This window comes from Anser cygnoides, chromosome 16 (assembly GCF_040182565.1).
Source record: "Anser cygnoides isolate HZ-2024a breed goose chromosome 16, Taihu_goose_T2T_genome, whole genome shotgun sequence".
Lineage (NCBI taxonomy): Eukaryota > Metazoa > Chordata > Aves > Anseriformes > Anatidae > Anser > Anser cygnoides.
This window is the reverse complement of record NC_089888.1, coordinates 12,599,911-12,615,320: the sequence shown is the minus strand read 5'-3', so window position 1 is coordinate 12,615,320 and position 15,410 is coordinate 12,599,911. Positions and strand designations below refer to the sequence as shown.

Genomic DNA, 15,410 nt, shown 5'->3' with positions numbered 1-15,410 from the left:
CCTCCCCCTACCAACAAGTAAGTCATTGGAAAAGTAAGATTACAGGGAATTTCACACTTTCAGAGGAAAAAAACAAACTCAAATATCTTCTGCCTGTTGCCAGTCTGTGCTGAGGTGGCCACTAAAAAGGGAACTGATTTTTCTACTTCATAAAAACTGATAGTAGATATCAACATTGTCCTCCTGTTAGCTCACCATAAAGCTTGAAATTCAAGTCTGTTCTGAAACCTCAAGATTCTGAGGGAAATTTTTAACTCTCTTGGTCTGGGCCAAATCAAATAATTCAATTTAATTAGAATCAGCTCGGTTCATTCTGTTCCTCTCTTGTTTTGTTTTTTTGTATCCATAATATAATTACGGTTAAAGACAAATGGATAAAAACAAGTTATTTTGCCCCAGAAAAAAAAGCAATAACCAAAGGTTAAAAACTTACCCTCAGATTATTAAAAAAAAAATCAATAGCAATTTCTTTCCATGAATGTCTTCATTCACCTTTAATGAACAGACACATTCCAAACCAAAAGGTTTGTTCAAAACCCTCCCAACCAACCCCAGCAAATATTTCTTTCTGTATTTCTAAACTCTTTTGTCTACCTCTGCAAGTGCCTGGTGTGGTTCTATGACAACCTCCTCTCTTATCCCCAAAAATTCAATGTGCCCATCATTAAATGTCGAAGAAGTTCAGCATGCAAGCGTGTATCCAAGTAAAAATGAGTTCAACAAACATCTCCCTTCCATTTTACTGATAGTAACCTGACAAGCCTTCCAAGGAGCTGACTCTGACGCAAAACAAATGCACACAGCCCTACATCGTCATTTAAAATGCAGTGTTTTTAGAAGTGTGGGTGTCTAATGGGGCTTGGGAAAGCCACATTTTCCTTCAGCTACACCCTCAAAGTAAATCAAGAGTGTTGAGTAAAGAGGAACTAATTCTATTTTGCTTGCTTTCAATAAGAAGCAGAATAGTCTCTCCTCCCCTTCTCGCCCCAAGCAACAGTCTTGGCAGCAAAGAATATTTTTTTCATAAAGCATAATGCAGGAGCAGCTCTCATTCACTCTGGCAAATCCTGTTTAATCCCTGGATTTGTATCGTTTGCTGACTAGACTGAGAAATTTGGCTGCGTCTAATCCTTCAGCTTCTGAAGAAAAATGGCTTATTTAAATATTTAGCTGCACTTTGTCAATATCAGCAGGGCAGGGGTGATGGATGACAGCAATTATGTTGGGTGCATCTCCATTAACATGCCACTTTTTCCAGGTATGGAGTCTGCCTCTCGTATGGTTTGTTTAATGATCAGGACTGAAAAGGAATTTTAATGACCCCCTTAGCAGCTCACGTTGACTTGAGGTTGGATGTTATTTAGTGGAGTGCAAGTATCTGGGATGATCAGAACAGTGCATTAGATGCCTACTTGGCAAGCAAGTCTTCTCCATACTTCATGACTCCCTAATTTGCAGCAACTAAAGCACACTACAAGATAACTGCATGTCCAGCCATAAAAGTTTAAGTAGCTCCCAGTGCTCTTCAATATAAGGGATTACGCTTTTAGTGCATCGTGTGATGGGAGCGTACAACACTTAGCACCAAATGTCTGTCAGCGGTATATTTCTGTCCTTAAATATTTTATATAGAGAAGGACGGACGGATGGATGGATAGATAGACAAATAAGGGATAATCTTAAGGACATGTACCTGTAGGGATGTCTCCCACACCCTGGGCTGGCGATAGCAACGTGCTGACTCCACAGGCATCAGGCATGCATTTACCAGGGGTGCAGCATGGGTCCAGATATGGGCTGCCTAGTTTGTCCTCACACACACCCTGTTCTCCATTGCTTTCCAGACTGTGATGTGAGAGCCCTCACAGCCCCATGAAGAGATGCAGTCTGTATGGCAGACCCAAAGCTGAGAAGGTGCAAACACTCTTGGGCTTTCTCGGTGCCAGGAAAAGTAAGTCCAACACAAATCCGAAGCCATCCACTGTTTTTCATCCTGGGCATGACCATCATTCATATTAGAGTGGCTACAGTCCTACCTTGCTGACTATTGTAAGGGTAAATGCAGAAGAGACCGTAAAGCGATGACAACAGGGGTTACCTATGTACTCATCACACTAACTTGAGTTTGACCTTCAGATCTTCTTCCCTGGCCTCAAGTCTTTTCCCCTTACATCTGGGCCAGGGGTCCTGTTCCTGCTACCACTCTACCTGTTATTCGTAAGATTTTTCCATGTAGGGTGAATTTATTTGACTGCTATTTGGAATATTCATTTTTGCTTTTTCGTAAGCTCCTGAATGCACATAAGCCCCACTTGAACTTTTCCCTCTTGGCCAGACCAGCACACAAGAAAGAAATAGTTGTTCTGGATGGATTACCAGATGTTAAAATTACCGTGAAATCCATAAGGTAAGGTGTGCTAAGCTAGCAAACCCCAATTCCTTTCTGTGCTTCAGGTGCATGTGGCATAAACCACATGAATTCAGTCAGATGCCCAGAGGACAGATAAAGGCAACTGAGATCCTTGTGTATAATAACATTCTCAGGTAATGGACATCCTTTTAAAAATACAGTGTGCACTATAAGCTGTATATTAAATTGAAATACTGAGAGCACTCCTGACCACTAATAGGGCAGTAACAAGGGATGCCCACAGTGCTCAACTCCCTCAGCACAACTGGGATCTGGAGCCAGAAAAGGCAAGTGCTCAGTGGCCCCTCTGTCTTTTGGATGGGGGACGCAAAAAAATATAAAAATAATCTATTCAAAAACTGCTTCTTCACAAACGCAAGCTGCACCACCATGTTTGTTCCTATCTCTCTCTTCTGCTGCAAGGCATTATTTGCATTGGAAAGCTCCCTGTACAGAAGGTGTGATGGGCAGGTTTAATCAGTCAGCCCACAGACCTGACCTCCTCTCTCCGCTTCAGCCTTCGCTGCAAAGAAACATAAAGAGGCCACCTTAAAAAATAATTAAAGGCAGACCACAGAAGAGATCCACACAGCACTGCCATCTATTAATGGAAATGATGGATGCTCTGTATTAACCTTTCCACAGTTGTAGCCCTCCACACAGGCTAAGAAGCAGCTGTGCGAGTGATTCAGTGAGGTTACCTCTTGCAAATTGTATTAATAATTCACTTGTCTGTGTGAACAAATCCCTCCTTCCCAGGCTGAAGGGCTGGGCTAATCTCATATTTCGAGATTCAGATAGCCATATGCTCCTCCAGACAAAGCCGAAGCAGAAAACCTGGAGGCAAGCAACCACCTTTCCTGGGCTGGGTGCAGCATCCCGGTGCTGCCCAGCCTTTCTCGTGGGATGGTAGAAACCGAAGCTGGCTGTAGCCCTAGTGCTTTGCAGCCTGGTGATAGCCCCCAGAGCTGGCACTCATTAAACCTCAGGAGCAGATGAATAGCTCAGCCCTGACGGCATCAGTCCCAGCAGCTGGCACTCGCACGCAGTTTTTGATTGCTTTGTTGACCACAGACCAGAGTTAGAGAAGAGGAAAGGGATGTACGACTGAATTAATCCTTTGCTATAGACAGATCTATTAGCTTTACCTCTCACCGCCTATAAATTTTCTATGAACAGATCACCAAACCCTCAGGTTGGTTTGTTACTCGGAAGTATTTAAGCAGTTTCTATAACCTGCCTGGCTCTCCCTGTGCATGGACACCCAGTAGGGTCAGTGGCACATCCACCACACTGGCCTCAGTCAAAATGGAATGATGCCCAGCTAAAAAGCAACCTGGTGCTGAGCAACGTTAATAAATATGCAGACGTATAATGAAAACATACCCCTGGTAAGCATCCCCTGGGGCTCATGGCTGCAGACGCTAATGGCAGCAGAATGATAGGTGCTATACAATTGCTAGCAAGATTGCGATGCTCTTTTGAGTTTGTGCTCCTCTGCTGAATGTTTCCACCTGTTTTTTTTTGTGGCAATCTGTAAAGTGTTAAATTTCCTTGCCTTTCGCCTACCTACACAGTCCAATTTTGGAGTTACCTGCTAACAGTAATTTAATACACTACAGAAATTTCATACCTTTTTTTTTTTTTATGTACTTCTGGAGCAGTCATTTGACAGCATGTGAAGTGGAAGCCAAGCACAGCTGAGACTGAGCAATCCTGTTGTCCGAGTTAAATGGGGGTGGCAGAAGCAGGGAATCTGGGAAGATTCAGAAGCAGCTTTCAACTCCACACCATGTCTCCCTGCAAGCACAGAGAGACTTAGGGACCAGGGTCACTAAAAGCACAGATCTGGAGTCTTAACCCCGAAGAGGAAGAACATCATGGTCTTAACCAGGAAGGGCTTAACATGCTTGGAAACTGCAACTCTTACTGTTTCCAGCAGCACTGTATATAGAGCTGTTATACCACCCAAACAAGGTATGAAGCGGAGGAATTCCCCAAGTGACAGAGAAAAGAGAGCGCAGGATCTGCTCCAATTTACCTTGGTGACGATTAGCTACCAAAAAGAAAAGAGGATGGTACCAGATTGCAGGGTGGAGAGGTAAGAAATTATTGCTTACCTGAAATGGTGGCTCAGCCCGAGGCACAGGGGAAAGCAATGTGTGCCATCTTCCCCAAGGAGCACTAAGTCTGATACGTTTTGAGAAGTGATCATGCCCGTATAGAAACATTGGGACCAGGGTCCAGACCCAAGAAGGAAGCAGAGGTGGCAGCCATACGGGGTGCCCGGGGGAGCTTTTCCTCCTGTGGCTCCAGCTCCTGCTGCAGCTCCTTTGGATGCCGTGCAGTTTCCCTCAGACTCCCCAGGTCTGCCACCTTCCCCCTCTGTAATTTTTATATATTCTTGTCTAAAAGTACCTCCTTGCTCTGTTCCCTACACCCAAACCTCACCAATATTTGGTACCAACTCTGTTGTATCAAACCATGAAGTTAATAGGCTAAATTTCAAACTGGCTCTACAACAGAAATAAGTAAATGCAGTAAAACACCTCCTCCTCCTGAGGCACGTAGAGCAGGCAGTGGCAGAGCAGATGGCTTTTCCCAGCAGATAGTAAACCATGCAGAGGGTCCTTCGCAGAACCTCTAAGAGTTTAAAGATGCAGGGAGCGAAGACAGAAACCTGAACGTTTTTGTTTATTCAGTAACACGTGCCAAAGCCATAGAGGAACTCCTCACAGCTAACAGACCTTTGAGGCCAGAAATACAGAAGGAGGCTGTGAACTGACGAGTTTCTTGTTTCTAGGTTTGCCAGGCACTTGCAGGACCTGAGGAGTGCTTGCCCACAACAGGACAAATGTGGGTCACCTGTGGCAGCTCTGAAATTCTTTACCTTTTTTTCTTTTTCCCCCCAGTCTTGTTTAAAGTCCAATCTGCACATAAATGTGAGAGTTGTGGACTTGGGAATCTATTTTCAATGGCTGATTATTTGAAGAAAACTATGCCCACTTTCACCTCACTTCAGAAGAATTATTTTTTTTTTAAAGGGGCAAAATTATATCACAATCCATTGAAGAATTCCTACTCAGCAAACTGCTCAGAGCACCATCTCACCATGAGCGGCTGTCATCCTGGTACCATTTACTTTGCACAGGTCCGCTGTACAGAGCTTTGACCCTATTAATTTGGCTCTGGCTCTATCATATGAAGGAAATCATAAGACAGTGGCTTAAAAGGGAGCTCATAAACTGCCAGCATATTATTCACTCATTTAGATGAAAATACTAATGATTTTTTTCCCCCAGAAAACCTGATGGTTACTTATAGGTACATTTAAAAGGGAGAGAGAGGTGCAAAACCAGAAGAACTTATTACCTTGCTGACATCAGTGGGAAAATAACAACAAGTAAAAATGCCTGAAGCCCTTCAGCAAAAACACTTTCAGAAACAGGCATTAACATTACAAACACTGCAGCGATGACAGAAGAAGGATCTCACAGATGTGGCGTTTGTAATTTGAATTGTGGTGTGAGCACTGTTTATGAAGACTTCAACGAATACATGTCAGAGCTCTAATTTGGGCCTTTCATTTTCACTTGGAAATCTAAAAAACAATTACGTTTGTTCTCTCTCTGGCTGCTCCCAGGTACCTTTCAAGTCAGTCGGTTATTTTTAATAAGAAAACAGTACTTTTTTTTTTTTTTTTTGTCATGAGAAGTTCTGAATGGAGCACTGTTCAGAATAGCAAACAAATAGAAGCATCTTCTTCTGGAATAACCAGCAGGAAAGTTTAGCAGCAGCTGGTCTGACTTCGAGCACTTTTACCAGCCAGAATACCCTTTGCAGCCCAGGGCTGGATTTCTGGAGGCAGGAAGAATGACTGTTTGCTAACTTCATTTTAGAAGTACTTGTCTGACGGAAACAAGCAACAGAGACAGCCAGAAACAGTGGGGTAGGTTCACCCTGATTTTGCTGTGAACAGAGAGCCTCATCCCTCCCTCACCACTACAACCCTCCCCAGGCACCAAGGACAGCAAAGCTCTTTCCTCCACAGCCACCTACGCTTTCCTCTGCCCTCTGGGCCATGACCAGGGCTTTACAAAACACAGAAGAACACAGCAGCGTGGAGATCTAAGGAAAGCAAAACATGTGACTGCCACAGAAGAGTAGGAAGAACAACCGAGAAGAAAAAAAGGCGAACAGCCCTCACGGCTGTTCCTCCGTGCTGCCCCAAGAGACTCGTGACACGTTGCGTAGGTGGACAGGCAATGTAGACAGGTTGCCCTTGAGGACGACCCACTTAGGGCCTGATTGCTACAGAAAGCCACTGCTGAGACAGGAATTAACTTGGTTTTATGTCATGCCTTTCATAGGCGAGCTATGGCTAAGTACCTTGAGCAATGAGATGCACCATGATTTGTGACTGCTGGGAAGAAAAGGCGTTACGTGCACAGCAGTACTTCGCAGGCTGCCTCTGGCATGGAGCTAATTCTGCTGAGCAGGAGGATGCTGGAGCTGGAGACAGAAGCAAGGCAACTTGTTCTACTGCCTCTTGCGAGCATGCTCTTCACAGCCTGTCTTCTCTTCCCCTAGAGCTGCCATGCAGCAGCAGCAGGGCCAGCACAGCCATCTAAAGGGAGGGAATGAGGAACGTGTCCAGTCTAGGTCCTGTCCAAAAAGCTGAGGCCTGAGCATCCCACTGAGCAAACGTGCTTAACACCTGGGAGTGTCCACTGTCACCCACTGGAGCAGTGTGAGCAGTTCTTAGATCTGGTTGGCCCTGCTCAAGTGACTCTTGAATCATTTTCATGAATGATCATCTGGGCTTTTCACGGGCGGGATGGCTGCAGGCAGAATCTCTGGTCTGAATTTGGAGGGAGAAGTGACGCATTCCCCCTTCGTCTGATTTCCATTGTGTGTTGGCTTCTCCAGGGATAGACCTGCACGACCTCAACCTTACCTGCAATTCCAAACAAATCTGCTGGAAGCAAAAGTGGCCACAAACTTAGGCTGGGCTGTGTGAAGCAAGGCTACGTATGAATATAACAAACCAATTTATTACCCTGTATTAAACCCTCTGTGATTTCAGCTGAGCTTGACTCGATATGGGGTTTCATCAAGCGCAAAGTTCAGGGTAAATATGGCAAAAATATGTGCGAGAAAGCCTGCAAGTCAGAATGATTGGCTTTGTCTTGGATGAGGAAAAATACACAGGCTGAGCTCTGCAGAGGAATGGATGTAAATTATTATAAGAAAAACCTAGCAGCTTGTTTACAGGGAGTGTTACCTAAATTATGTCAATATTTCTCTCATTCTTTGTCAAGCCCTCCTTCAAATGCAAACAAATTCCTTTTCCCACCCCTTAGCTCCTTAGCTTTCAAAAAAAAAAAAGCAACCACATATCGTCTTAAAGTGCCAGTTGATTTCCTTTCAAAGCGTAAATATAAAAAACCCACACTCTCTTTTTGTTAAAAAATGAACATAAAATAATAATAATAATAAGTTTATAACAAACAACCTGCAGCATCAGAACATCCTTAGTATTTCACCAGAAACATGAGGTTGGCCTTCGCTCGTCACTAATGACAACTGCAAAGCCTGCCTCGGCAGGTTAGCACAGGGGAGCTCTCACAGCTTGATGTGCACAGGGGTTAATTAATACTCTCTGTGATCTGAGATTAAATTTATCCTAGAGGATCACTCTACCTGACATGTCCAGGGCCATTTTTTATGCAGTCTCCTGAAAGGGAACAAAATTACAATGGATACCCTCTTCTGCTTCAGTAAAGTAAAGCAAGTAATGAAGGGAGTTGTTTTTTGCTAGACAATCAGTAGGTACAGCAATAACTCTTCTCAGCAGCCAGAAAGTTCTGGAGGTATATTGGTTTCCTGAACCATCTGAAATAAATCCTGGGGGATAATTACAGAACATAGAAATCAGACATAAATCCTGCTTAATTGACAAGAAGAAGAAAAAAGAAATGTGATAGTTTTGTTCCTCCTCCTGCTCTCCACAGCTTGTTCTTAATGTCTTTGGGACATCTGGAAACCAGGGAGGACCAGACCCAGAAATCAGCATCTTAGCAAGAATCTACCTCAATGTAAAGCCGACATGGGAAAGACCCCTTTGGGAAAAGATCTCTACCTCAATCTTTGGTAATGGGTTTACAAGGAAAACTGACAGAAGAGAAAACTGGTATCTGCCTCAATTATCTCAGAGCTGTCGTCCCCATCATCACCCTCCTGCTGCACCACTCAGCCCACACTGCCTGCACCATGGTCCAGAGTCACGAGTTTTCCAGCTATGTCCTCCAGGCACTGAGGGGCCTGGGAAGAAATGGCTAGAAAGGTGTGCAACTTACTGTGCAGAAACCAGCTTTTTAAGGCAAATTCCTTGGAAGCAGAAAAAGCTGTGTGCAGCCTCCCTTCATCAATCAGTCTGTAGGTAATTCAGTACTGGAAGGGGCAGGGTGTCCTGGGAGCAGGACAGCCATCTCTATTCTTGCTGCTGTCACTAACTTCTACACATGCCCTTTTAGGAAAAATGCACTGAACAAAAGGGGCTGGCAATGAACTGGCTGAAGGTGGGCTCAGCACTGCACACGGAGCATCTGCTCCCTGGCACTGACATTTGAGGGTCTCAAACTCACTGCTCCTGGTACATGCAGCATGGGGCAGAGGGAAGTGCCGAGTTGAAGACCTGAGGCCAGGCATCCATCTGCACAAGCATCTCTGCTGTACTGGCTGCCAGTTGGTAAAGCAGCGCATCCTTGCCTTGCTTAAGAAGTCCAGGATGAATGATAGCAGGGACCAACTCTATGACCCCCAGCGCCAGTAAAAGATGTCTCCATCCTGAGCTCCACAAGCTGCTCGCGGTAACAGGGTTGTAGCCTTGGAGCTGAAGGAAATGGGATTACATTTATTAAGCCAACACAACCCACTAAGACTGATTTGACACTACCCTGGCACAGAAGAAGCAAGCCTCCTGTGAAGGCAGCATGGTTTTGGTTCGTCTCCCTTCAACCTGAGGGAGCACATTCAGTGCGGCTTGGAGCCAGAGACACGCTGCAAGGTCCCAGGGCACACCTTCTATAGCCCTTTGGTGCTGGCTTTGCTTTTTGGTGATGTGATGGCTCTGTGAAGCTTCTTCATACATTCTTCATACATTCTTCAGCAAAGCCACACTGCAGTGCTCAGAGCAGTGTTCAGCCCATCTGGGCACATATCTCCACTTCGGTAGTGCAACAGCCATTCATTTGTCAGTCACGATCTAATCTGATTCTTTTGATTACTGCTATTTGCCCTAGGGATAGTCCTGCAAGCTGCTCGCTATGATGATAACCTGCTATCCTGTGTTGTCCTGCTGCCCACGTGGAGAGTGCAGGCAACGAAGGGACCCTGCTGTCCTGCCTGCAGGGAGTGGGCACTCCCTGCTCTCACCTCCACCTCTTCCTTTCCCATCTGACCTATGAAGATTAGTCAGACACAAAAGGTAAGAATGCACATTTTCATTACTGCCATACAGGCTCATTGTACAGACAGACAAAGCAAAAAAAAAGTCCTTAAAATACATCACCATGGAAGCTGAGAGAAGAAACAAAAGACTGCCTACACTAGTACTGACCTTTAACCACTGGGACCCAGCAGAGCCCTCTGCTCAACTTGCAGTGCACCAGCCCATGGAAAACCATCCAGTTTTAAATGGCAGCCTGGTACCAGACTCATACAAATGTGTTTTACACCAGCCTGGCCCCAAAAACAGTTTATTAGAGAAAAGACTGCATAATGACAGTTATACTTCCCTGAACATTACAGAGATGGATCCAACAGCATGCAAGAGAGCAATGCAGCATGCCTCACAGCCCTCAGTTACAGATGGGCAGGCTAAGGCAGAAAGGAAGAAAGTCACTTGGTTATGCCCACACAAATCATCTGAGAAGAGAACATGGGGCTTTTCCAACCTTAATGATTCTGTGGGTTTCTGCATAGCCCCATCAAGCATACAACCCCTGGGATTGCTCTTCTTCATCAGGCCACTTTGCACCCATTTTATATGCAACAACCCTGAATCACACTGAAGGCATGAGGCTGAAAACTGATTGGTGGAGGGAATTAGTAATCAGTGAATACAGGTCTGAAAATTACCACCTGAGTCTTCAAGTCCATCCCTGGCAGTCACAAGCACTCATGTAATCAATCATTTAAATCCAGGAAGGTTCACAAAACACCCACTCTGCTGCGCAAGACAGCAAAGAGATTGCAGGGCAACTCATCGCAGCTTCAGTCCCATGCACAATTTTCTGGAGCCAACCCTGCTGCAGTGCAACCTTTTGTCTGCTGCACCATAACCCCATGCACCTGCAAAGCAAAACGTCACCCCACACCATGACGCCTGCAACTGTCTTTGCCTCTTCCTCTCTGCCCCAGCTGGCAAAGAGAAGCCCTTTCCCTCAACAAGATGCTACCTGAATATCAATAAATGCAAATGTCAGCATTGATACGATACAGATACGTGAGCAGACTTCTTTCTCCATGGCTGGGCAGAGAGGTGTTGGCAACAGCAGCCACTCGTTCTTGTAACTTCTACCATAGAAGATTAACTTGTGGTGCTTAGGAAGAAGAGAAACCAGATGGCAGGAGGAGGAAAACATCTGGAACAGGAACCAGGATGTGCTTCCCTCCTTTCTCTCCAATGAATCTTCCCTGCTCACACTTCTTTTGTTTGTTTGTTTGTTAATAGATTACCAGATTTGAAACCATAAAGTAAAAAGGGAAATTTGCAACCTTGTCACCAAAATCAGTGGGATTACTCGGGAGTTTAAGTGCTGAATGAAAAAGATGGAAACCCAGCAAGGTCCTCAGAGCAAATACAGCTTCTTCTGCCCCTCTCTGTTTCTCCCCTTGGTGTAATGCAGTGAGACAAGACTGCTCTCGCTTACCGTGGCGATCCCAGGTCTCCCCTGCCATTCACATGAAGACCCCAGTTCACTTCACACCAAGTGGATTCACTCTGGATTTCTAGGGAAGAGTGGGTTGATTCTTTTTCTTCCTATTTACATTTTCAGACTGACATCAGCTGCTGGATTAAAAAGAGGATCCAGTTCCCAGGGCAGCCACAGAACCCCAGGGACAGAGCCTTCTGCCTGTGAACACTGGAAGGAAATCCCATCCATTGCACTCAACGTAGGTTCAGATCTGGGACAGCAATGGCCACAGGATTTTCTTTACAAAGCAATGTCTACTTAAAACCATTCCCCCCACCCTCATTTTTCGTTGACTGTATATATATTGCTGCACCTAGACTGCACCAACATAGTCCCATCTTTTTTTGTGGCCGAACACATTTCATCTTCTGCTGAATCCTGTAGCATCCTCATTCCTTTTCACTTTGCTCTCTCCCCATCTTTCCTTTCATCTCAGTTTTATTCACTTATCTATTCCCTTTTCACTATACTTTCCTCTTTTTTATGTGCCTTCCTAGGTGAGTGTCTGGTTCTGAAAGCACACTCATGATGCTGTGTACTCTGGGAAGTTATATTAGCCTGTATTCTTTCAGTAATGCCAATGCTTTTAAAGAGGCAGCCTCGTTTTCATTAAAGCAATTTGCATTGCATTACCCGCATTTGCATTCAAATGCACTTATCTGGATCCTAAAACATAGGTGTATTTGGGAGTAGATTAACAGTATGTTTGTAAGTAGTTTAAAATACAGCAATCATAAAAAATCCAGCAGCTTTGGGAAATAGTCTTGCTGGCTTTTGCTGCCTGGGCTCTGCGCTAGTCTGTGTGTGCACCAGGGGTCCCAAACTGTTTGTGATAATGGAACAAGTCGTTTAAAAGAGCTGTCACAGTGGTGGATCATATGGTTTCCAGTGAATTAAGCAGAGTCGCTTAAATTTGATTATCCCTCTCTCAGTTAGTGCACCTAAAAGTATTGGGGAAAAGTTATCCAGCATCTTAGTCCTTCCATTAAGCCATTTTGTGAGTCCAGCTTTCGAACATGGTTGACAAAATTAGTGCCTTTATTGCTGCTTTTGTATGTTCTTCCTCCGTTCCTGGGCTATCCAGAATGGAGGTTATAATGGCCATACCTATTTTAGGTATTCATATTCACATGCAACAACCAAAGCCTTTCAAAACAACAACAGCAGCAGCAACAACGATAGCAAGACCAATTTCCTAGATATTATCACCCATCCAATTTAGTACAAGTAAAAAATGAATTAAATCTAAATACAAACCTATCCTCAGCACCCCAGTCAACCTGTAATTCCTTTTGAGCATCCTCTAAAAATACACCTCTCTCTCTCCATGCCCTGGACACACAAATTTAAACAAACAGCAACTTTGGGGTGCCTCCAGAAGAGACAAGGCAGCACAAGCAATGTTGCTATCTGCACAGGGACTGAAGACTTTAACACACAGGCCTTGTAACCACAAACCGGTAAGCTTGCACAATGCCTATCGTACCTGGGAGCCCAGCTGGGTATGGAGTCTCAGACAGCATGACTGGTTTCCCCAGTTTGAGATCATCTCTGAGATTGGCTTCAGTCGATTAAATTGTTTTGCTGATGAATGAAAAGGTGGCAGCTCTTTTCTTTGTTTCTCTGAGTTTTTCATGCCAGAGGCAGAGAGAACAAATATATAGATATCAAAAAACAACAACAACTACAAAACACACCACCAAAAAAAAAAAACAAAAACAAACCACACACACAGGTAGTCCTGTGTGTCTGCGCGTGCTGTATTAAACAACTGCAGCACAGCTGCTCAAAGGTCTGTCCCCACATCCCCCTGCCACGCTGTGCATTAGAGATGCAGGGCAATGGCTGGGATGAGCACACACACAGAAGTGGCCACTGGAAATTGGTGTGGGATGGGGAGCAGAAAAGAGAACAAGGAAAAGCAGAAAGCTGGAGCACAGCCAATTTCAAACCGAGACGGATGGTGCTCCCTGCTTGTGCAAGACGAAGGAAAAAATATCAAAGATTAATTTGTGAAGGCCCAGCAGGAACTGTGCATGCTGGGGATTGGGGTGGAAATAAAGTATGTGAAAATACAGTTTTACTGTGATATGAGAAAGCCAATAAATCAAAGCATATTAGCAAGTATCAGATGTATGAATAAACTGGCAGAACCGTTATGTTATACCAATTTCATGTAGTTGAATGCAGATTGAGCAAAGTTCTTTTCTGCAAGGGATTTGCTGGTCACAAAGCTTAAGGCTCATGTTATCCTGAGGAGAAAAACAAAAACAAAAAACAAAAACCAGAACTTTCATCCTTTATCCACCTGACTAAAAATGTGATTGTTTATTGGAAACTACAATGAAACTTACGGACTTAGGTAATAACACCTACTCCGGCATGCACATTTTCTTTCAGTCTGAGTGAATAAAAATACTTCTCCAAAATGTTGGTGTGGTCTTTCCCCCATTGCGCCTTCAGAAGAGCACACACTTGCCCAAGCAAATGTGCAGCAACGTAATGAAGAATTGGCATAGGGGCTGCATCATCAGAGATGCAGGAGAACATCCTTTGGAGTTATTAGTGAGTTACCTGGACACACAAATGAGTGAAGCTGAAGGTGGGCATGGAGCGAATGGCTGAGGGGCACCTTCCTGCCCTATACAGTGAGCAATGTCCAGCAGCTACAAGCAGGTGCTGGAAACACAGTGCTCTGCTTTGGGAGCAAGCCAGCAGAGACAGATGCTTATGTGTCCTTAACAGTGCAGAAATATCACAGAATCACAGAATCGTCTAGGTTGGAAGAGACCTCCAAGATCACCTGGTCCAACCTCTGACCTAACACTAACAAGTCCTCCAAATATGATGCCCCTAACCGTGGTTGAATGAGACAAAGCTATCTTTCCTTCAATTTCCTGCTAAATACTCAACTATCTAATGCATAGTTGTGTGGCATCTGTGTGGAGAAACAGTGTTTTACAGAATCTTTTTATAAAAGCAGAAATGCTACAGAGACTATGCAAAATTAAGCATTAAAAAGTCCCTATCCTGCCCTTTCTTATTATCATTTACATAAGGTTGATTTTTTTTTTCCCAAACTGCTGACTTTCTTCTACTGGGAGTTCTTTTAATTACGTTTATAACATGAGGATCATTATTCCTATAATACAAAATCTCTTGATCAGAAGTTGTTGTTTTAATTCTCCATAGGCTTGAGCAGTAAAGAGACGTTCCATCCACGCCTTGTTGAACCAAGGTGCAAGGCAGAGGGAGCGAAAAACTTGTAAACTCCCAATTACTTTTTTGCTATTTTAACAATGCTAATGAAAAGGAACTTGTGGAAAAGGCAGTGTTCTGTCCTTTGGGAGAAGAGAAAGACTGAGGTTTGCTACTTCTTGGATTTATTTCGTAAACTCCAAGGCATCAGAATTTGGTAGTCACTTCTGAAAATCTAAGCTTTGAACTCCTGCCAAAGCATCTCCAAGGGGAGCAGGCTGCAAACAGGATAAGAAGTGTTGTGAAGTCTCCGTAACTTTTATTAGGAAACATGCGGTGCTCTATAGCCTTGTCCCAGAATGCTACAGATGGGAGGCTCAGTGGTTAGGGAACAACACTAGGACTCAAGACTGATTTCCAGCTTTTTCAGAATCCTCATATACCTTAATGAAAAGAGTTTCCCTTTACAGAGGTGTCTGAAGGACAACTAAGAACTTTATGAGCTGTTCAAACACTGGATTGATAAAGGCCTTGTAAGAAGTTAATTAGAAGTATCTCTGTAACTCTGCATACTGGTGTTATCACAGAACACCAACACATGTCTGAACAGGAAAAACAAACAAACAAACAAAAAAAACCTTCTTTCCTCCCAGTGCATCACTCAGGGGCATTTCTGGACCTCCTACACCATGACCTGGCACCTAGAGACAGCCTGAGCTGACACATTCCGATCTGGAGGTGATGTTCCATAACTCCACAGAAGAAAAAAAAAAAAAGCACACACACAAAAATAGGATTTCAACGAAGTGTTGTAGCAAACA

General features: G+C 44.2%; 1 long non-coding RNA gene across 1 annotated transcript in view; it reads right to left on the bottom strand.

The window, feature by feature from the left end:
- The window catches only part of LOC106043488 (uncharacterized), a 122,643-nt gene that overhangs the window by 77,956 nt on the left and 29,277 nt on the right, over positions 1–15,410 (bottom strand). The gene's annotated exons all lie outside the window — the stretch shown is intronic.